We start from the raw sequence: 24248 nt of genomic DNA, 5'->3' as shown, positions 1-24248 counted from the left end.
GGGCAAAGGCAGCCCACCCAAGAAGCAGGAAGCTGCACCCACTCCTCTCAGTTGGGCTAGGGCAGAGGCTGAGGCGGAGGCAGGGCTGCCTTCTCTGGAGTCACTCAGCCACGCCTGGTCTCCTCTCCCCACGCGGACTCTCCAGCCTCAGTCCTGTGGAGTGCACCAGGCCGGCCCTCACGGAGGCCGGGTGCCACAGTCAGTCTGGCCGGGTGTCCGCCGCCTGGTTCTCTCCCAGGGAGGGTTTCCAAACTGGAAGAAGCCCGCTCTGCAGCGAAGGGGTCTGCCCAGTCACCCCTCAGTACTACCTGTTTCAAGGGAGCTTGTGCCTGGCTCTGAGGAGAGCCCCAGTGGCCAGCTGCTGGCTCTGGCCACTTTCAGCATTCAATCAAGCCAGAATCTAAGTGGCAAGACCAGTCGGCAAACCCCCTAGACGTGGGGTGTGGGAGTGGCCAGGGCGAGGGACCCTGGGTGGGGTCCTCGGCAGGCAGCCTGGTTGCCATTTCTCACAGCTTCCTCCCAAACAAGCCCTGGACCTTCAGGTCCTGACTGAGGCAGCCTGGAAGCGGAGGTGTGGGGACAGGGCTCCCGCCCAGGCAGCCAGGTCTCTCCTGTGAAGGCTCATGTCCAGCCATCAGGGTTCCTCCAGCCTGATGCCCAGCCCTGGACCACTGAAGGGAGAGCAGGGATGAAACAGCTGTGCTCCAGGGCAGGAGAAGTGGACACCCAGCCACGCCCTCCCCACTGGACGCTCCTGAGAAGCACTTCGGCCATGTCCTGCGCCTGGGGGACCTGGGGGATTTGGCCACCTGTGTGTGTGGAGGTTTCTCCTGAGTACGTCCACGATGCCTGCCTCCCCTCTGCAGGGCAGCAGGCTGCCTCCTCAGAAGGCTCCAGGGAGAGCAGGAGGCCCTGCCCCGCACCCGCTCCTCTGAGCTCCAGCACACAGAGAGGACCAAGGCAAGGGGGCTGTGGCCTGCCCCATGACAGCTTGTCCATGGACCCCCGCAGCCCTGCTGCTGCGGGAGGGGACTTCCACCACGTGGCAGCTGGAAAGGGAGCCCGCTGCCATTGTCACATGTCACCTCACCGGCACTGAGCTTGCTGGTGGCCATGCACACACACGTTGACTCAGCCAGACCCACAAACAGTCCCTCAGCAAGGTTCCTTGGAGAGTCTCAGCTCCAGATCCGGCTCCAACGGGCAGCACCTAGGATCTAACACACACCCTGAAGAATTGCTTCCAGGATCAGAGCTGGGAGCTAACCTCCTGCCAGCAATAGGAAACTGTGTCCTGCCAGGAGGCTGGTGCCCAGGGAGGAGGCCCTCCATCGCGGACAGCTCAGACGGCCACCAGCTTTCCTCACGACCTCCGTGACCGTGTTACTTGACTATAAAGCAGGGTCGGCCGGCTGATTCTTCCCATGGAGAGATCACTGTTTGCCACATGACAGGGCTGTCCTGTGGACCACAGGCCCATCCACCAACTGTCCCTGGAGGGTCTGAGTGCGAGTTCAGCAAAGGGAGAGAAGAATTGGTCTGTGGGAGGGCCGTGTCAGGCAGTAAGGAGGGCAGAGTGGGCGCAGGTGGACAGGAGCAGTGGACAGGAGAAGTTGTGGGTACTACTCTTGCTGGTCTCTCCAGGACCTCGGAACCAGGTGTTTTCCTCCAGGGGTTCTTGGAGCAGGCCTGTGACCCCAGCTCTGTCTGAGTTGGGCAGGTGTCACACTGAGCAGTGATGGGGCCTGGGGCAGATGCGCCTGGCTTCAGCACCCTGTTGGAGAGTCAGCGGAGCCTGCCGGGGCGGGGGGCGTGAGTTGACAGGCACACTAAGGGCCTCAGCAAGCACACACCCAGTCACCACCAGGGTGTTGTCTTTACCTGCGGAACACAGATGCCTGAGGTCTCACAAAGCCAGGAGGCTCTGCTTCTGGGGGCTTGAGTTGCGGCCACCTCCCTGGGGGTGACCTGCAGGAAGAAAGAGATTCCTGGGCCCAGCAACACCCTTGGTGGAAACTCCCGGCAGAAGCACTGTTGAAGGGGGGAGGATACGGGTCGAGGCGTCCACCGCGCTGCATCTGCAGTGATCAGTGATGAAACACAGAAGCCCTAGTCAACGCACTGGGCGAGGACGGACAGGTGTTCCGCCACTTGTAAATGCTGTGGGACTCTGCATCAAAGAATGAAGCATGTCCAGAAAAGCGGGTAGAGACAACGTGATGCGTGGCGTCCAGAGAAGAGCCCGTCCCCCACGCAGGGGATCCCTGGCTCCGGGTGTGAAGTAGCAGTGGACAGGAGAAGTTGTGGGTGAGTGCGCTGTGCAGAGTCACCTGTGAGTCGCAGGCAGCCCTGCCACGCTGTCCGTCCACGCGCATGTGTGCACACACACGTCTGCGGAGGTGTAGGGAGCCCCTGGCCGGGCTCCCAGAAGTGGTTTCCCACGAGGGACAGGAGACAGGCTCCACGCGGCAGTGGGGAGGACCACCTGGCTTACCTCGGCCCTGCTCAACAGCCTGCGTTTCCTGTTGTTAGCTTGGACTTGTCTTATATTTTTACAAAATAAACTCCATCCTGTAAGCCAGAAAGAAACCAGTGATTAGAATGGCCAGTGTCACATAGCTCGTCCCCATTGGTGAGAGCCTAGGACCCCGTTCAGATGAGTTGGGCTCACACCAAGCTTGTGTCCACACAAGGATCAGGGTCAGTGGCACCACCTGGCTATCATCATCCCTCTAAGTGAAAGAGCTGCAAAGGGACGATCTGAAGTGTATATTGTGTCAGGCAATTCAGGCTTGTAACTGCTAAAGCCTCGTCTGCACAGGAGTCCCTCGTGAGACATCCAAGCCGTCACAAGGGGTGTGTCTAGGACCTGTGCCCCAGGCTTAGAGTGACGACCTAAGGATCTGACTCGGGATGCAGTCGATCCCCCCACAGCTGGATCTTAACATCGGCCAAAGAGCAAAGGAACTCTGACGCATGGTGTCTTCTCTAGCTGAAATCAAACATTTTAAAGCCCAATTATTGAATCAGGTTGAAATTTCTTGCCTGAACTAAATATATAGCATTTCTCATGCATAAGATGTGGAGCTAACAGAATATTAACTTCTAGAATAAGTGAAAAATAAATAAGCTAATGTGTCAATGAGAGAGCGCCACATCTGGGAACAGGGAGAGATGGGCAAAGTCCCCTTCCCTTCCCAGTGGTTTTCCTGACTATCATGAGTTAGTGCCAAATGTTAGTCAAAATTATTTTTATAACCTGGTAAAAGATGTATTTTAAAAAGTGTGTATGCGTGAGTCTTAACTTCAGGGGTGGCATCATGAGTGCGGCTTCAGCTCCTTCTCCAGCCATGGAAGGGGAGTGTTTTAAATCCTAACCCAGCAAGTTCTCTTCTGAGCTCCAACAAATACCAGGGACAGTTGCTAGCCCTGCTTAGGAGTGGGCAGCCAGCTGGGCAGGGGCCGGGAAGGGTCGTCCTCTGTGGCCCTGGGCAGGCTCCCTCCAGCAGCACTGGGGTGGGGCCAGTAGTGTCAGCCTGTGGCTAGTCACCATGGGCAGCAGGAGCCCAGCGTGGTCAGCGGATGTCAGAAGAGCTGCCAGGCAGTAGACGGATCGCAAGCGTGTCGTTCCCAGGCGAGGTTTGGGCTAGGGACACACTGGTGGGAGTCACCATTGTGGAGATGGCACTTAACGCAATGAGATCAACTAAATCAGGAAAAGTGAGCAGAGACAGAGGAGGCGACGGCACCCACAGCGGCCAAGGCCAGCAGAGGGCCCGACAAAGACCCCGGCAAAGAGCCAAGCTGGCCGGCTGAGGGAACAGGGAGGAGGGAGCCGGGTGGCCCAGAATGGCTGGTAGGCAGAGAAGGATGGACAGAGGACGTGCCCCGACCCCGCAGTAGAGTGGGGGTGCCAAGGGCGTGCCTGTTCAATATGAGAAAAGGCCCGCGCTCCCCACATCACAACACAGCTAGGACACTCCCGCTCGGGGAGGGCAGGAGCCATGGCCGAGGTCTCCAGCGGCAGAGCGAGGGCCGGGACAAGGGCAGACCTGTGTCCCATTTCATGTCCACACTCAGCCCCTCCCCCAGTGGTGCTGGTGGGCGTTTTTCTTTCTGGGCTTTCCTGTGGGGAAATCCGCATGTCTGGTTGGCAGGCTGATCAGCACCCACATCAGACTCTGCCTCCCCTGGTGGGATAACACTGGGACAAGTCCCTGACCACAGAGCAAGGAGCTGAGCAAGAGGGGAGAGGAGGGCGTGTGCGTGGAAGGGATCATAATTTTAATAATGTCCGTGCGGAATTTTGGAAACCTAGTGGAGGAAAGGAAAGCTGGATTCAAGAGGCCACGTCAGGTTCCTGACCAGCCCCACCTGGGCCGGTCTCAGTGAGAGTCTGAGGAGGTCGGAGGCTGCCTGGCGGTCTGCAGGCCATCTGGAGGCCCGGCGCTCGGGGTACAGATGGGCCCTTCCTTCCTGGCTGCTCACTTCTGATTTTGTACTTTCATGGAAACTGAAAGAGAATGGAGGTGGATTGGCTGGTGGGGGCCCGGTGGGGAGGCAGATAGCAGTTCCTCCACACTGGGCTGCATCCACGCCAAGACGGAGACCAGGTCTGGCTTGAGTCAGAGGCCCAGGAGCACCTCTCTGTCTCAGGAAGGGTGTCATCTCTAAATACGGACGTCTCTGGCAGGGTTGGTGACGTGGTTTGTGCATAGTGGAACCTGGACCTCTGTTCGGACACCCTTAAGGATCTCGATCTTAAACCAAGCGTGGGCCGTGAAGGGGGCCGTGGGGTCCCTCACCCCAGCCGCCCTGGCCCAGCACTCTCCTCAGAACCTGAAACATTCATTTTCCAAATGGAAAGTCAGCTCTCGCCTCTTTCCTTCCTGGCTGTGAACGTTTGTCCTTAGAGAAGGGCAGGAGGCTGGCAGTTGCCTCCTCTGCACGCCGGGCTTTTTGGGTGTGTGGGTTCTGCACGGAGCCGGGGGCTGCGCCCTGTGGACCTGCTGGTCCATCCAGTGGCCTTCTCTTCCCTGCTTCATCGTGGCTCTTGGTCCTCCGCCCTCCCACAAGGGCACGCGCAGTAAGCTCCCGGACAGGCAAGGAAGGCTGGACCTGTCACGATCGCCTCGTGCCCAGTCTCTTCAGACCCAGCCGCAGGGAGGTGGGCTGTGCATGAGACGGGCTCGCTCTCCGAGGGGCGTTTCTCTCAGTGGCTTAGGGAGGCCTGTGTTGAGATGTCACCTAAAGCCACCACACAACAGCCTAGCCCCCTCGCAGCTGAGTGAGGAAGACGGGGTGTGGGCACGTGACCCCTAGGAAGCTGTCACTTCCTGTCAGCGCGTCTGTGCTGGACTAGAGGAACTCTCCTGGTCTCCGGGGTAGGTGGGGGCAGAGCAGCCCTCGGTTCCCTTCCACTTGCAATCATTTTTTTTGCAGATTTTTTTGCTTAAAACCTTCTTAACTTTTAGAAGAAAAAGTTCTAAATACTCTGAGATAAAGAGGAAACTCGGAAATATTCCGGGCAGATTTTCTTTTCCCATCTGAAAGTGCATTTTCCACTTCTTGTTATCATTTCAAATCCAGCCTCGTAAAGACAAAACCAGACCAGAAGCCCTATAGAAACCTGAGGGCAAATGGTCCTGTGTGTGGACTAAGACGCCAGCTGAGCCCTGTGGCCTGAGCCAGCTCCTTCTGGAGATGCCCACGACGTGCAGCAGTGTGGGCTGATAAGAACTGGATTTAGTTTTTAAACCAACAATTGTCAGATGCGCTTGGTGGAAAGGTTGTGACCCAGAATGGAGCTAGTCCACACTGGAACCTTCACGTACCAACGTAGGCTTATCCCCATCGTGTTCAAAATCATTTAAAATCGAAGGTAAATGAGGGACACTGAGACAGTTCTAGAAAAATACTGCATTTTCAATCATTAAGTTTAGGTACTTTAAAAAAGAACTTTATATATGTTATTATTTATATAATATTCCATATCATAGGTAACAAGACAGTATGATATAAACATGACACACTGTGAAATATGAGCATATATACAGATGTATTGCATAGTACAATGAACTTCTTAGCCCCTAAATCCAACAGGCCTGGAGGTACTTGGGAAAAGAAGTTTGATTCTATGAAAATACAGCAGAAGTAATTTAGCGACTCACAGAAACTGAGAAAAGACAGCTCCGCTTAGCTGCAGACAAAGTTGGGGCCGGGTCGGTTGCCGCCAGCCCCAGGCCTCTGCGGGTTTGTGAGATCCCTGCCCTTCTGTCTTTACAAGCTCGCTCAAGTCAAATGCCCAAGCAAGGCTATGTGCAGGCTGCAGGAAAGGTGCAGAGGCTTCCGGTGCACAGGGCTGAGCAGGCTGCCCGCTGGCCCAGGCTGCCCACTGGCCCAGCTCCCCGCCGGCCCCGGTTCTGCAGGTGAAGGAGCAGCTCCTCCCCAGTGAGCATGGTGCCATCGCTGTCTTCTCTTGAGGTGATACTGCAGAGCGGCTGAGTGTGGGTGGCTGTGAGGCAGTGCGGTCCCAAGATGGGGCCTTCAGATGCATCCTGTGCTGGAAAGCGTCAGCAGGCTCAGACTAATAGCTCCCCATGGCTGCTCCCAGTGTGCTGTGCTGCTAGCGACAGGCCTCAGTGCTTGGGTGTTCCCGGAGGCCTTCTGCACCCGCTGGCCTCTTCTGACCCCACTGCACTGCTCTGGGGGGCGGGGCTGTTGGCTGCATGAACAGCCTCTGCTCAGCGCATCTGTGCTGGACTAGAGGAACTCAGAGGCCAGAGCAATGGCACCCTCTGAGTGACTACGAACCTCTCACTGCCCAGATGCTGCCTTTACCAGCACCGTGGCGGCACCCTGCGGCTCCGAGTTTCTTCCTTCCCTTGAAACAAAGCTACCATTTCCATTCTAGCCAACTTTTCCCCAGCCAGTGTGCTCCTGGCCCTGCCTGTGAGTCTTGGAACGTCCTTGAGCTGGCCAGCCCAGAGTGCTGTGGCCACCAGGATGCAGGGGCGTCCACCACACTGCTGTCCTCCTCACCCCCATTCCTGTTTAGGTCTTTGAAAGTAGAGGGGACAGGACGTCCTGGCGAGAGCTGAGCCCCGGGCACTCCTCCTGTGCTCACCCACTCCTGCCCTTATCTTTCTGTGAGCTGGGCTGGGTGATTAGAGGACTGTGGTTGTGACATCTGAGCACACCCACCTGTCCCCACAGTAGACGCAGCGTTAGGGCCACCACGCCAAGGCCTCCTCACAGGTCTTTGCAGTCCCCTCCAGGTCCCCACTGTCCCCACCCTTGCAGCCACTAGCAGCTTCCTGTCACTGCCTGTGAGTTGGTAATTTCATATAAATTGTATCATACAACGTATGTTCCGTCATTCAACCTGAGCACGTGAAGATTCTTCCGCGATGGATGCATCAGAAATCATTGATGTTTATTGTCAGAATCCCGCAGCATGGTGTCGCACACTGTGATCAGCTCCACTGGCCCTGGGTGTCCAGGTCATCTCAAGCCAATCTGCTGGGAAGCGTCCCTGTGCCGGTCTTCCTGGAGACTGACACTGCATTTGTTCAGGGTGCACATCGTCCTAGGGCCCGAGTGAGTCCAGCTGTTGTCCCATGCGTGCGTTTCACTTTCCTGCCTGCGGTGGGGCCACACCCTGGTGTGTCCCTGGCTCTCACCAAAACCCTGGGTGGGCGACCTTTTCATTGGCATGCCAACAGTCGCGTGGGACATCGCTGTGGGTTTAACTGGCTGTTTCTTTAAAGTCCGCTGATGCTAATGTCCCTTGATGGCTAATGTCCATATTTCTCATTTTGTAAAGGGTCTGTTTAACCACTTGCCCATTTTTAAAACTCTGGCTCTTATTTTCTTCTTATTGTCTTTTGGGATCTCTTTCTCTATGGATTCTGGAGACAAGCATGTCAAGTGATTCGCAAATGCTTTGTCCCCAGTCGTGGCTCATCTTTTCACCCTCTCAGCTGTGCCTTTTGAAGAGCAGACATTTCTAATGTTAATGAAGTTCAAATTAATGATACGTTGTTACATGGGTTGTGCGTTAGGAACTGAATTTGGAAGCATTTGTCTGATTTTCAGCAATACACTGGACATTTGGGAAAGATTTGCTTTCTTGTAGAAGATTTATTGCATTATATTTTCCATAGATTCATGATCCATTTGAGTTAAGTTATATGTGGTGCAAAGTCTTGATCAATATTCATTGTTGGGCTGGGGATGTAGCTCAAGCGGTAGCGCACTCGCCTGGCAGGCGTAGGGCGCTGGGTTCGATCCTCAGCACCACATACAAATAAAATAAAATGTTGTGTCCACCGAAAACTAACTCTAGAAAATTAAGGACAAATTACCATATTGAAAATCCTGCACCTTCTGATCCTCGGCATGATACATTTCTACATTTATATGAGTCTGTTGACTCTTCTAGCAGAGTTTTTGTTGCTGTTGTTTAATTCTCACAGTACAGAACCTGCACATTATTGTCTGGTCTCTACCGGTATATTTGACATTTTTGATGGTTACTGGTATTTTAACTTTAATTTCTGATTGTTCCTTGCTGGTGTACGGAATCATTTTTTTATCATTTATCTTGTGCCCTGCAAACTTCCCATATGCTCTTACTAACTCCTGTGGCTTTGCTGCAGACTCCAGGAGGTTTTCTGTACGGTCCTGTCATGTACCCATAGAGTTCTACTTCTTTGTCCTTCTGGGTGCCTTTCTGATGGTATTGGCGAGAACGCCCAGTGTAGTGTTGAATGGCAGCACGGTGCAGAACACCGTCTCTTGTCCCTGATCTCAGGATAGACTATCCCTTAGGCTTGGGAGAGGCTCTCTGCCAGGTTGAAAAGTCCCCTGTTACTCCAAGTTTGCTGAAGTGGACATTGGATGTTGTCACACGACTGTTTGGCAACTCTGGGGACGATGGTGTGATTTTTCATTGGCTTGTGGTGAACTACGCTGTCAGGCTGTGCAGCGCTGAGCTGTGTGACGTCCACTGGGTCATGCCTCTGGGTCGCCCTTGTCTGCCTCTTGTTTAGACGTCTGCATCTGTGTTCATCCTAGGGACGCGTCCCACTTGGCTTGACTCTCAGTCGTTAGTGAACGTGGGTTGGAGCAGCCATCTTCTGTGAACTCATCGTGACCGCCTCGCCTTCCTTCTCCCTGCGGCACTCTTGCTCTCAAAGCCGCTGGCCTGCAGTGGACGTGGCCACTCCTGCTTTCCTTGCACTGCTGGGAGCCGACCTCCTTTGCACCTCCTTGGGTTCAGCCTGGTTTTGTCTCTGCTTACGAGAAGAGCTTCTGCGGTGTGTTCAGTCAGGCTTGGCTTTTCCACCCGACGTGGCGTCTTCCGCCTTCACGGGGCAGACAGCTCACAGGTGAGGTGAGGCTGGGTGTGGAGCCCAGGCCGGCTTCACTCTGTCTCAGCAGCTGCCCGTTTCTGCTCCCTGAGGTTCCCCTCCTCGGGGCTGAGTAGCTGTCCTTCTGTGTTGTTTTCTTGCCTTATTTTCTGTAACTCTTGGAGTTGCTGCTGTTATTTCAGATGTTACTTTGGGCTTGTAAAATAAATCTTGCATTTTTCAAAGCTCACCTTTGAACGTCACTCCTCTGTGTGAGAATTTCCCACAGGACACCGCCTTCTCTCCCTCTTCGTCTTTGTACTATGTCATAAAGCTCAGTTTTATGTTATAAATGACACGTTGTCATTTTTAACTCTTGCTTGTTTTAAGGGACTTAGGTAATGAAAACACACTGCCCGCTGACCTACGTGTCCATGGCCGCAGCTGCGACTTGGTGATGGCTTCCTTGTGCCTTGCCCTGGCCTCAGCCTGACCTCACGTCTCCTCAACTTGGAGATTCCCTCTAACGCTTCTTGTAGGACCCTCTGCTGGTGTTGTGGATCTTTTCAGCCTGCATGTCTGAAAAGCCGCGTCACTTGGTCTTTGATGACACGTTCAGGTTACCAGGGAGGCGCCCACGAGCTCTGCAGTGTTCCTCCCTGGCCCTGGCACTGTTGCCCAGCACGGCAGTACCTGCCCGACCTCACACCCAGGTCCTGCTCACTCTTGGCCTGCAGCCTCCCTGTTAGCAGCCGCAGCTCCGACAGCTGGCTCCTGTGCTCGGGTGTGTACGACTGTGAGTTGGGACTCTTCTTCCATCTCAAGACGGGTTCAGCCGCAACTTCACAAACGTATTCTTTGTCTGTTGTCTCTCACCTTTGCTTCAGCAGTTCCGATCACACATGCAAGGCCCCAGAAGTTGTCCTGGGTGCTGTCCCTACGTTGGGGTCCTTCACTGTGCCCAGGGGTCATCTGCTGCTTTGCCTTCAGCTCACTGCCACCTGCGCAGGGTCAGTCTCCTGACCCCACCCGGCACTTCTCTTCCCAGACACTGTTGCTTTCATCTATAAAAATGTGATCTGGGTTCTTTTAACATCTTCTGTCTCTACTTATATTTTTGAATATATAATTATAATAATTATTTCCACCATCCTGTCTGTGATGAGTTGATTGATGTCTCTCCTCACTGCAGATTTTATTTCAGCCTCTTTCTGGGGCTGATGGGCTTTGATGGAATCCCGACACTGTGAATTTCCCCTTTTGGTGCTGCTGATGTGCTTTCCTGGGAGAACCTTGAGCTTTTCTCCAGGACGCAGCTGGCTTGCTGGGTCTATTGTGCTCTGGGCAGCCTTGGAACGACACGAGTCTGTGACCAATTATGTTTTGCCACTGAGCCGGACCTTCCTGAGTCCTCTGCCCAGTGTCCCAGGTCCCCAGGCTTCATCTGGGTGCTTAGGGAGGGCGCAGGGCCTGCCCTGGGTGAGCCCTGCCCATGGCCCCTGGGTGGCTTGGCCAGGGTTCTCACTGCCCCTGCTGGTCAACACTCTGCTGGCCCCACAGGGAGTCTCCGTGCACCTCCAGGTCACCCCCGTTGTGCTCTGCTCTGCAGTGCTGAGTCCTGCGGCCTGGTCTCGCTGGCCTCTCAGCTCTGACACCTCAGGAAAGGCTCTTCCTGGTCCCTGTGGAAGCTCTGGTTGGGCAGGAGCCAGGCGCGTGGGCTGGGCTCTCTGCTTCTGCTCTCTCGGAGGGCGCTCCTTCACAGTCTGATCCGGGGCTTGGAAGCCGGCCCTGCGTGTGATCCGTCTGCTGAAAGCTTGCTGGGTTTGTTGTCTCTGAGAGGCAGGCTCGGCGGCTGCCTCTGCACCTCGGTGGGAAGAGGAAGTCCACCCTCCTTCCTCTGCCTCAGCCCCCTGTGCCAATCTCTAGTGATGATGCAAGGCCCGCCCCTCCCCTGCCCCTCCCCTTCTTTCCACAGGTCACTTTCTCCCCTTCACAAAGAGCAGTTAAGGACATGCAGGCCACCCACCAGTGGCCTCTGGTTCTGGAACCGTGCAGCTCCTGGCCGAAGCACAGGGAGCACACAGCTTCACCACAGCCTGGGAGGGAGGTTGGCAAACTGAGAGTGGGGGAGAAGGGCCCCAGCCTCCAGGGCCAAGCCCAGCATCTCTGTGTTTCAGAACCGGGGTCTGTGAATGACAAAGACGTCCACTAAGAGAAGCCCGCGTGATGCCCCAGAACCCCCAGCAGGACTGTGACCACAGGGCCCCAGGCATGAGGCCAGGAGTGAGGCAGGGATTGAGGTTGGAGCCGGCGTCCCAGGTGGACCTGAACCAGGGCCCCTTGGGCACATGCAGTGTCAGCCACACTCACCACACAGCAGGGCATCATAAGATCGAAAGCCGTGTGCGTGTGTGTGTGTGTGTGTGTGTGTGCACTCAGGAAATGTGTAGTGTATCATCAACAAGTTCTATGTATATCACACTCACTATAATGTCTACTGTGGTAAAATGGCATAGACCTTTGAAATCTGGGTCTCCTTCTGGCCTTTTATTCACATCTTGACACTGGAGCTCATGTCTGGTGTCGGGGCACAATTCTCAAATGCTCCTGTGACCAGCTCAGCCTGCGTTTGAGTCACTCACCTTGGGGAAATGTGAACGTCCACACAGGGCTCCTGGACAAAGTGGACAGTCCATATTTCATGTAAAACACAAGGTACTGGTATCTAAAAAACCACTCAGTCTTATTCCTGTTAAAACAAGTGCATTGTTTCCCTGAAGTAAAATGTGCATTGGGGATAGATACCCTCCTCTTCCCAGCCACTCAGGTACGTGAGCATCTGCAACACCAGAGGCCGGGCCGTGGGCCTCACCCTTCACTGGCTTCCGGCATCTTGCTCTGCACAGCTGTTTGAGGGCCCCAGTGAATGGATCCGTGGATGACATTGCCATACAACTGTGAAGTGGGCACAGCTGAGAAGATGCTCGGTGCCACCTGAGTCTGCTTCTCACTGTGCCACCAGGTCTGGCAGCACTGGCAGCCTCGGGGGCTGCTTCATGTTCTCTTCTACCCCCAGGTCTCTGTAACTGGATCAAGTGTATTGACAGTGGTCGGGTGGTGACAGCAGACACTTGCTCTTGCTCCAAAGTAAAATCCAGTCACAGCCATTACTGAGAAAGAACCACTTTAAAAAACTTTGTAGGATAGAAAGAGCGTTTTGAAAAGCAATGTTTAGGAGTGTTGTCCTTGTCGTGTGATCTTTTAAAAGATTCTGCAACAAAGTGATGTATAAACTGTTAAAAACTTGCAAACTTATGCACTTTAAAATTTTGGAAACAAAAAAATTTATAAGAAATGTTAAAATTGTCAAAACTGAAATTTGATTATTTCAGTGGTTTTTAACTTCATTCATGTGTTTTAAATATCTATCTTAGGTATCTACCTGTCTGTCCATCCATCTATCTATCTGTATAAAATCGGTAGCAAGAGCAGCCAAGGACGTGTGAGAAGGGAACCTGACCAGCTGTCTTCAGTGTGGTGGGATGGTGTACAGACAGAAGAGGGGTGTCCTCACAGCCAGCGTCCAGTGTAGAGGCCGCCTCTCCTTCCCCTGGAGATGGAGGTGCCTCTGTGAGGTGTCAATCCAGCTATGAGAGGTCCTAAATGCATTCATAGATTTAACTTAGAAATTGAGGTTGAAATTGCTCTTTCATAAAATGTCAGGGAAAATTTTAAGAAATAATGTCCTATTTGAAGGTATTTTTTTCTCACTCTAAAAACATTCTTGAAACATTTCAGGAAAGTTTGTACTGTTCACAAATTAAATACATGTTATACATAATTGTGGTTATGTGTGTGTGTCACCCATGTCCACATTCATGAGCTGTGTAGGGCGGAGAGAGCGGTCACATGTTGTGTGGATGGCACTGCTCCTGGTTGAAGGGACGCAGGGGGTACCTGCCTGGTGACGTGGCAGAGGATGCCGGTGCCTGGCCGGTGGTGAGCACTCTGCCTGTTTCTCACTGCAGGTCTGCACACCAGCCCTCCCTCCACTTTCACAGGGAGCGTGATTTTTCTAAAGGGCCATCACAGGTGCAGAGAGTGCAGGATAAATCAAAGTCGAGGTCACTTACTGCAGCTCATGCCCTGGGACCTGTCCTCCCTCAGTGAGCTGTGAGGGTTTCAGCTTTGAGTAGCGAGCGGGGAGACTTGTTTAGGTCAATGGTATTTCTGGTTTGTGCCCCTGAAATCGTAGCCTCCCGAGTCATGCCAGTGTGCATAGACAACGGCACTTGTGAAATCCTACCCAGTGTAGGTTTCCGTGGGCAGGGCACGGGGTCACCACCTTCCAGTCAGAGAGAGAATGGAAGCACAGCTGGAGGAAATTATTAGAGAAAGTGCTGAGGAGTTCTGGGGCCATGACCCAAAGCAGACCGCAGGTGGGTTAGGCCCTCCCACCTCACCTTCAATCGCTGGGCCTCTCGCTCCAGAACCAGAGCAGGTTCAGGAGAGACTGGGTGTGAACCAGGGAGCTCACTGTCCTTCAGAAAACGTGGATGAAAACCGTGTAGGTTTCTACATTATATAATTTTTAGAAGAGTTCATGGCTTTCATCAGAATTTGGAAAATTCATGACCCAAGACTTGTCTGAGGTGGAGCAGTGCTCAACCGTGGTTCAGAGCTGGGCTGCAGCCAGTCTAGTCTCAGTTTGGATGCGGCAGACAGGCCTCTTTCTCCCTTCTGCCCCACACAAGATACAGAATTAGCATCATTAATGGATGGTTGAGAGTGCACAGAAGTGAACGTCAAGACATTCACTAAGCACTGTGTCCTGCGTCATGAGTCACACAGAGTAGAACACTGGCCTGGGGCGGAGGGCAGCTCAGTGGCCGAGTGTTTGCCTGGCACGACCAGGCCCTGGGTTTGAGACGCAGCACTGCAAAAGGAAAGAAAAATGAAAAGGAAGAGAGGAGACTGGCCCAATCAGGCTGCCCATTGAACCTGACATTCCAAAGTGGCTCTCTCCACACAAAGGACGAACATGGGCACAAAGAAGCAGACACTTCTGTTTTTTTCATGCTTAAAAAAATTTTGATTGTTCTTTTTCATTATACCTGACAGGAGAGTATATTTGACATATCACACATGCATGGAGTATGAAGCCCCATTCTTGTGGTTGTACATGATGTGGAGTCCCCCAATCCTGAGTTCATATGTGAACATCGGAAACTGATGTCGCATCCATCCCACTGTCTTTCCCCTCCCCCGCCCCTCCCTCCCCTTCATCCCCCTTCACTCCAAAGTACCTCCAACTTCCAAACCCTCTCCTACTGTGAATCAGCATCTGCACATCAGAGAGAACATTCACATTTGGTTTTGGGGGATTGGCTAATTTCACTTAGCATGATCGTCTCCAGTTCCATCCATTAACCAACAAGTGCCATAACTTCATTCTTCTTTATGACTAATATTCCCTTGTGTATATATACCACATTTTATTTATCCATTCATCTGTTGAAGGGCATCCAGGATGATTCCACGGTTTAGATATTGTTAGTTGAGCTGCTATAAACATTGATGTGGCTGCGTCATTGTAGTATGCTGATTTTAAGTCTTTGAGTATAGACTGAGGAGTGGGGTATCTTGGTCAAATGCTGGTCCCATTCCACGTTTTCTGAGGAATCTCCATACTGCTTTCCAGAGTAGTGGCACCAACTTTCAGTCCCACCAGCAATGTATAAGTGAACCTTTTCTCCCACACCTTTACCAACATTTATTGTTGCTTGTATTCTTGATGATTGCCATTCTGGTTGGAGTGAGATGGAATCTCAGTGTAGTTTTAATTTGCATTTCTCGAACTGCTAGAGATGCTGAACATTTTTTCATATATTTGTTGACTGATCATATTTCTTCTTCTGTGAAGTGCCTGTTCAGTTTCTTTGCCCATTTGTTGATTGGGTTATTTGGGGTTTTTTGGTGTTAAATTTCTTGAATTTATTTGTATGTCCTGGAGACTAATGATCTATCTGAGGTGCATGTGGTGAAGATTTTCTCCCACTCTGTAGGCTCTCTTCATGTTCTTGATTGTTTCTTTTGCTGTGAAGAAGCTTTTTCGTTTGATACCATCCCATTTGTTGATTCTTGATTTGTAGGAATCTTGCTAAGGAAGTCAGCTCCTAAGCTGACTTGATAGAGATTTGAATCTACTTTTTCTTCTATTAGGTGCAGGGTCTCTAGTCTAATTCCTAGATCCTTGATCCACTCTTGAGTTGAGTTTTGTGAATGGTGAGAGATAGGGGCTTAACTTCATTTTGCTGCATATGGATTTCCACATGCACCATCTGTTGAATAGGCTATCTTTTCTCCAGTGAATGTCTTTGCTGCCTTTGTGTAATATGAGATAACTGTATTCATGTGGGTTTGTCTCTGTGTCTTCTATTCTGTACCATTGGTGTACATGTCTGTTTTGGTGCCAATACCATGCTGTTTTTTTTTTTTTTTTTTGTTACTGTAGCTTTGTGGTATAGTTTAAGGTCTAGAATTGTGATGCTCCTGAGAAGCCTACACCTCTAATCCTGCAATTCAAGGTCAGGTCCGAGCAGGAAGATGCCTCATTATATCTGTGTTTATAAAGTAATCCAGATGCATAATAACAAATGATGCTCAATAGTTGTATTTCCAGGGCACTCTGCACCTTAAAGACTGCATGCCCTGCCCCTAGGGGAGACCAAGGCTGTACCAAGGAGCCACCGGTCACCACGACTTCATGGGCTGGCCACCAGTGGGCCCAGCGTGGCATGTGCTTCTGTCTAGGGTGGCTCATTCAATATGGCTTTGATAGTTAATAGAGAACTCGCTGTCACAGCACAGGTCAGGGCTTGTGTGAGGTGGTTCCAACATGCACACCTTCACCATGAGGCAGGCTAGTCTTCTTGCTCTTGGGGACATGGAGGACATGTGCAGGCCATGTAGCAGGAAGGAGGGCATGTGGATGATGAGGTGCTGTATACACATCAGGAGACAGTGGCGTACGCAGAACGGTACGTACCTGGGTGGCTGTGCGTCGATTCTGGGGCCTTTAGGGACCCTCCCCAAGGGGCAGTATTGCCCGCAGTTACTGTGTGTGAGCTGGCATTAAAGGAGAAGCCCGGAAGCGCCTGCTCTTCTCCAGCGTGCTGCTGACTCAGTGGGATTGGGCCCTCGGGTAATGAGCACAGGAAGAGTGCAGGCGCAGTCTCCCCTCGGCTGCCTCCAGGCCAGGAGAGAGGACGATTCCAGCCCAGAGCCGGAGCCCCAGGGAAGTGTGGGCAGTAACAAGGGGTTCACCCCGGGCTGCTGTGGGGCGTGTTCTGCAGGTGAGTGTGACTTCATCAGGTAACACAACCAAAAGGACAAACTGGAGACCAGAGAGGCCCAAAGACAGGAAGAGCGCCAACACTGAGAACCTTGGGCACCGCGAGGACCGCGACTGCTGTAGTGTGAGACGTCAGGTGGACCACAGCCATCGACACCAGGCTGCACGCCAGAACCAAACCCCAAGGCCCGTTGGACCCGGAAAGGCTTGGAATTGACCCGGCAGGTGAGGAGCAGGGCAAGGACAGGTGCAGGTTGTGGTCCTTCCACCCGAGGAGGGCAGCTCGGGCAGCGCCTCGGGCTCCCACGCCTGCCCTGGCTCAGTCCCAGGAGTGTGGTGGAGAGAGACGGGATGTTTTCAAAGCAGGTGATGTCCACCAGGAAGACAGCTGGCCCTCCAGTCCAGGGCCTTCACACCATGGACTCAACCCACTCAAAAATATCGGAGACAGCTTGAACACGCGCAGCTTCTTTTTCTTGTAGTTTTTCCTCAAACAGTTGCTGAGTAACAGTACTTATATGACATTCACCTGTGTCGACTGCTCTGGGCGACGGAGAGATGATTTCAAGTAAGCAGAGGTCACGTGGGTTCCATTTTGTCCAAGGAACTGGAGCCTCCATGGATTTGGTGTCCTTGAGGGAACCTGGAAACCATCAGCTGCAGACACCCAGGGACCACTGTGGCCTAGGAATCTGAGAATAAGTGTCCTCCAGCGTGATCCTCCCTTGAACGTCTCTCGCAGTGTTATGTGCATCATTCATTGTTTCCCCTCCACTTTTGTTTAAACAGGGAAAGTGAACTTAGGGGGCATCACGGACCTGTTCCTGGAATCTCGGGGTGGGCAGGCTGAGCTCCCTCTAGTGGGAAATGAATGAAAGAACCGACAGCACCTGATGAGTACTTCTTCCGGTTCATTTGCAAGAATGTTTCCTTCTATCTCTTGGCTTCTGAGACAAGCCTGCACTTTTTGCTACTGTAGAATGAGTATGCACCACTGAATACCAGGTGGAAGGGCTGCTAGGGAGGACTTCCCGGCTTCAGAACTTGAAGGTTAATTTGTCATTAGCAGGGAACGACAGGGTGAGGACTTTAGTTCAAAGTGCCACTAAATTAAAGATGAAGCTTAAAAATGCTTAAAATTTGTAAAAAGTCTAACCACTGCTACAAAACAGAAAGTTGTTAAGTAATAGGCTCCATCACTTTCAAGTTGGAAAACTTAGCTGGGCCACAGAAGGGCAGTTCAATCTGAGGCTCCGGGAGCAGTGGACAGAGCCATTGCCCATCTTGACAATGACCTCCAGGGATGCTCGGTGGGCCTGTGGCCAAAACGGGCCCCAGATGTTGCTTAATTTTCCCCCTCGACACACACTTCATGTCCTCTTCAGACCTAGGAGCTGTCAGGACTCTGACTCATTTGGTCCCTTCAGTAGCGGGTGTGAGGATGAATCAGGTGTTGTGCTGAACACCCAGCCTCAGGCGGGGCCCAGCCTGTCCCTCTGCCTTAGTGGCCACATGTGGATGTGCTCTGCTTATCCCTCCTTAGCACACAGGTCCTCAGGGCACAGCTTGCTAACTGCCTCCCTCGGGACCGGTGCCTGTGTCCAGGTGACCCTCCTTCACGCCTCCTGTCTTAGCTTTTTCGATGCTGTGACTAAAGGATCTGACCAGCACAACCCGAGAGGAGGAAGAACTTATTTGAGGGCTCACGGTTTCAGAGGTCTTAGTCCACAGAAGGCTGGCTCCATTTCTCAGGACTGGAGGGGAGGCAGGACATCATGGCCGAGTGTGTGGCAGAGGGAAGCAGCTCACGTCACAGTGAACAGGAGGCAGAGGGACTCCACTCTCCAGAGGCGAATATGTACCCCAAGCCACGCCCGGTGCCCCTCCCCCAGCCACACCCACCACTCCAGTTACCACTCAGCTAATCCCTCCAGAGGATTCACTGCTGACCCACTAGGACTCTCAAACCCAGCCACTTCTCCTCTAACCTCGTGCACTTCTCGCACTGAGCTCTGGGGATACCTCACCTCCAGACCACAACACCTCGCCCTGCACTGCTGATACCCAAACCAGGAGATGTGGCTGAGGACCCTCCACAGCCCAGCCCGTGGGATCTGAGGAGCCCCTGTTCAGAGAGGCAACACCCAAGAGTGGGACGACTTGGCCTCCGAGGCGCAGACTGCTCTCCACCCCCTCCGTCCCCTGCATGGTTGGCAGAGTGAGGTCCATGCCGCAGTTCTTGGAGCCAGAGACCGTGTCACCTTGCTGAACATCAGGATTTTGTGAGGTGACCAAGTTGAGGACATGCTGCTTTGCATTTTTTGGTGGGGGAGGTATACCAGTGATTGAACTCAGGGCACTCGACCACTGAGCCACACCCCCAGCCCGATTTTGCATTTTATTTAGAGACAGGGTCTCACTGCGTTGCTTAGCACCTTACTTTTGCTGAGGCTGGCTTTGAACTGGCGATCCTCCTGCCTCGGCCTCCGGAGCCACTGGGATTATTGGTGTCCACCACTGTGCCCCGCCTGCTCTGAGCCTTTAGGTGGGCTCAATGGAATCACAAGGGTCTCTCAGAGAGAGGCAGAGGGGCATCATCAAGAAGGACGTGTGGCCATGCGAACGATGCCCGAGGGGCACAACAATGGCCAGGAGCCAAGGGACGCGGGCAAAGGTGAGGAAAGGCCCACCCCAGGCTTCCCAGCACTGTGCCATCCCACCTGGGTCTTGCTTTCACCCCAGGGCTGTGAGATGACACCTCTGTCCTGTTCCTCACCTGGGCACTCCTGTGCTGCGGGAGCGCTGTGGCATTAGGGCACTCCACAGTGCAAGCCAGGGGGCACTTTGCGCAGTCTCTGTCCCTGCTCCCTCACGCAGCCCTGGGGACCACTCCGCAGGACTGCCGAAGTGCATCTCCTGGGTCGAAGCCGGTGCCGCCTGCAGGGACCTTCTGTTTTCAGAAGTTCCTCCCACAGGGCCTCGTGTGCCCGCCTCTCAGAGCACCCGCTCCCCTTGTATGCACAGTGGGAGGTCACGGTGTGATGGGCGTTGGGGTGGGGAGGGCAGCAGCCAGGGTGGGTGGAGATGGAGAGGGGTCTTGGCACACCACAGGGAGCTGCCCGGCAGGAGCTCCACACACTCCAGGCTTCTCCCCGTCTCAGGGACCCCACAGGGGAAGAGCAAGCCCTGCCTCCCCACGGCTACTCTGAGACCGTCCTTTCCATCCTGGGCTGCACCGTGGTCCACTGAAGGTGCAGGAAAGTGACCCAGGGCCCTGGGCGGAGCTGCTCACAAGCTCCACACTTGACTTCTGCTCCCCTGGGGCCAGCGCGGGCCGTGGCCGGCCCTGCACAAGGACGCCATGTGTAGCTTCACTGTGACCAGGGACAGGAGGCCCTCAACGTGCGGTCAGCCCTACAACCTTTCTGTAGGCATGGTAACTTTTTTTTTTCCCTAAAAACTCTTGCTAACTTTAGAAAATGGCATTTCAAAATATCTCATATCAAAGAGTATTTGCTTTTCAAAGCCGAGGAAGAGGCGGCCCACAAGGTACCCTCCTCCGGGGAAACGGGGAGCATCCCAGGGCCCTGCTCCTCTCGCACTGGCAATCCTTCCAAGCAGCCTCGTCGTCTTCTTCTTAATAAACCAGCTAAAGCCAGTGATTCTGCGAAGGGGAAGGCTCGCTGTCCTCGAGGCGCCGTTCCAGGGCCTCTGCTCTCCTGCCTTCTCCTGCAGATCTTGAACTTGCAGCTGATGAACAGCCGCCTCCTCCACATAGCTGGACACTCGCCCCTCACGCTGAGTGGGTCAGACTGAAGGTGCTTCGCCAGGTCCTGGCGACCTCAGTTCCCATCGTAGAATAAACAGCTCAGACCACGTCCCAGCAGCCACTGTCCACAAGTTCTGCCCTCACAGGCTGCCCAGCCTGGCCAGGTGAAATCCTCCTGGCCCGTGTGAGGCCAGGACTGCCACTCTGTTCAAGCTTCCAAGAGTGACCCTGGCGGCTGGCGCTGAGTGGTGTGTTTCTTCCGCCCTTCATTTCAGCCTTTCTGTGTCCTGACGTTCAGCTGCAGCTCTCGGTGCAGCACTCTGTAGGGCTGGACTCGAGTCCAGCGTGACTTTCCCTGACTGCTGTCATCACACTGACCACCTCCCAGTCGCAGTGTGACCAGCCGCAGGATGCACACTCCATATGTTTCCCATGTCGCCTTCCTGGTGATCACCCCGGAGCCTGCTGGGATTGGCTGTGTGGATGTTGCACTGCAGCTTGACCCCTGCTGGGCTGTACGTGTGAGCCGCACCCACTGCAGCTGCTACACCAGGTCCCCATGTGCGCGACTGTCCTCAGGCCGCCCTGCTGCCCCATGTGTCCTCCTGCAGCAGCCAGCACAGGCAGCATGTAGGTGAGGACGACTGCGTGGGTTATTTTCTGTGAAGACAGTGGACTGTTAGCCAATGGCTGGGTCACCCTGTGGCCCCCATGGTCCACATGGCCCCCGGGGTTGAGTGGCCATCATCATCTCCTCAGACCAGAGAGTCTTGGGGGATCTCCCTGAGAATGCGTCTGTAGGCGACAGCTCCTGAATGTCTTCTCTATCTGAAAACGTCTCCCTTCCCTCTCCCTTGAGTTCGCAACACGGTATTGGCTTTCAGTGTGGTCCTTGGTCCACACTGGGTTCCAGCCTGTGTAGACTCCATGGTGCACACTGGGTCCCAACCTGTGCAGACTCCATAATGCACACTGGGTTCCAGTGTGTGTAGACTCCATGCTGTACACTGGGTTCCAGCCTGTGTAGACTCCATGGTGAACACTGGGTCCCAACCTGTGCAGACTCCATAATGCACACTGGGTTCCAGTGTGTGTAGACTCCATGCTATACACTGGGTTCCAGCCTGTGTAGACTCCATGGTGCACACTGGGTTCCAGCCTGTGTAGACTCCATGGTGCACACTGGGTCCCAACCTGTGTAGACTCCATGGTGCACACTGGGTTCCAGTGTGTGTAGACTCCGTGCTATACACTGGGTTCCAGCCTGTGTAGACTCCATGGTGCACACTGGGTGCCAGCCTATATAGACTCAATGGTCCACACTGGGTTCCAGCCTGTGTAGACTCCATGCTGTACACTGGGTTCCAGCGTGTGTAGACTCCATGGTGCACACTGTGTTCCAGTGTGTGTAGACTCCATGCTGTACACTGGGTTCCAGCGTGTGTAGACTCCATGGTGCACACTGTGTTCCAGTGTGTGTAGACTCCATGCTCTACACTGGGTTCCAGCATGTGTTGACTCAGTGGTGCACACTGGGTTCCAGCCTGTGTAGACTCAGTGCTCTACATTGAGTTCCAGCTTGTATAGACTCCCATGATCCATACTGTGTTCCAGCGTGTATAGATGCCGCAGTCTGGCTGGGCACAAAATCACGAGCCACTCACAGCTTTGTAGATTCAAACAGCAATTCTTTATTCCCGAACTCACACCGACCCTCTACAAACACATTCTGAGGCAAACACGTTCTGGGGGAAAATCCCGTTCTCTGCCCAAATACTCTCTGAATCCCATGAGAACTCAACGGGAACTACTGGAGCGGGCTCGCCTGAGGCAGCAGGATACGCCCTATTCCCAGCAGGGTACACCTTAAACCTGGAACCGCCCTAAACCCAAGGAGAGCCCTAAACCCTGATCCACCCTAAACCCGGATCCACCCTGGTCCTTGAGCAAGGTCACCTTACATGCAATGTCACTGCAAAATGTCCAAGGCAAGTCCATTTTACCACGAGTCCTTCCTGTAAGCAACATGGGGTACGCTGGCAAGGAAATTGTCATACCTACTTGGCTAATGGCTCTCAGCATATAGACTCCACGATGTACACTGGGTTCCAGCGTGTGTAGGCTCCCATGATCCACACTGTGTTCCAGCATGTTTAGACTCCCATGATCCACACTGTGTTCCAGTGTGTGTAGACTCCATGCTATACACTGGGTTCCAGTGTGTATAGACTCCATGACGTACACTGGGTTCCAGCGTGTATAGGCTCCCATGATCCACACTGTGTTCCAGCATGTGTAAACTCCCATGATCCATTCTGTGTTCCAGTGTATATAGACTCCATGCTGTATACTGGGTTCCAGCGTGTATAGACTCCATGATGTACACTGGGTTCCAGCGTGTATAGACTCCATGCTGTACACTGGGTTCCAGCCTGTGTAGACTCAGTGGTGCACACTGGGTTCCAGCCTGTGTAGACTCCATGCTGTACACTGGGTTCCAGCTTGTGTAGACTCCATGGTCCACACTGGGATCCAGCGTGTGTAGACTCCATGCTGTACACTGGGTTCCAGCGTGTGTAGACTCCATGGTGCACACTGGGTTCCATCTTGTGTAGACTCCATGGTGCACACTGGGTTCCAGCCTGTGTAGACTCCATGGTGCACACTGGGTTCCAGCCTGTGTAGACTCCATAATGCACACTGGGTTCCAGTGTGTGTAGACTCCATGCTGTACACTGGGTTCCAGTGTGTGTAGACTTCATTGTTCACACTGTGTTCCAGCGTGTATAGGCTCCCATGATCCACACTGTGTTCCAGGGTATGTAGACTCCATGCTCTACACAGGGTTCCAGCACATGTAGACTCAGTGGTGCACACTGGGTTCCAGCCTGTGTAGACTCCATGGTCCACACTGGGTTCCAGAGTGTGTAGACTCCATGCTTTACACAGGGTTCCAGCACATGTAGACTCAGTGGTGCACACTGGGTTCCATCCTGTGTAGACTCCATGGTCCACACTGGGTTCCAGCGTGTGTAGATTCCCTGTTCTATACTGGGTTCCAGCGTGTGTAGACTGCCATGGTGTGTGTAGACTCCGATGGTCTATGGTGGGTTCCAGCATGGGCTGAGCAGGAGTCGTTGGGGATTTCTGGCCTTGGGGAAGGTTTCCTTGAACTCTGGTCTCTGTTGTCAGGTGCCTGCAGGTGACCCCCACTGCCTCTGCCCAGGTTCCGGGTCCCCTCATGAACACATGGGACTGTGGCTGTGGCCTGTGGCCCTGAGCCTGCATCTTCCCAAGCACGGCCTTGCTTGGCCCCCTCTGGGTTCCGGCTGCAGAGCTTCCTCTGGCTCTGTCTACCTTTATGCCCTGTGTGCTTCCCCTCATCTTCTCTCTTCAAAGACGTCCATCTTGATTTTTTCTAATCCATTCGGTCACTGATTTACTCTCCAGTCCACAGGCATTTTTTGTTGTTAATTCCATCAACTGAGTTCCTAATTTCCATTATTCTAGTTTTCAATTCTAACATTTTCATTTCTTTTTAAGATGATTTTCATTTTTCTCCTGAAATGTGACATTGTGTTCAACTCCATGAGCTGTTGCATCATAACTGGCTTAGCTCCCTCTCAGGCAGTCCCCTGCCTCAGGACTGCTGCCTGCCATCTTCCTCAGGCTTTGGTTGCTCTGTCTGGTTTCCTCCTTTCACTCTGGCTGAGCCAGGGGCATGGAGGAAGGGTGCCTTTCCCAGGCTCTGCACTGTGCTCCCTCGGGGAGG

Source organism: Callospermophilus lateralis, chromosome 14 (assembly GCF_048772815.1).
Source record: "Callospermophilus lateralis isolate mCalLat2 chromosome 14, mCalLat2.hap1, whole genome shotgun sequence".
Taxonomy (NCBI): Eukaryota; Metazoa; Chordata; class Mammalia; order Rodentia; family Sciuridae; genus Callospermophilus; species Callospermophilus lateralis.
The sequence above is the reverse complement of the archived record's forward strand: the minus strand, read 5'-3'. Positions refer to the sequence as shown.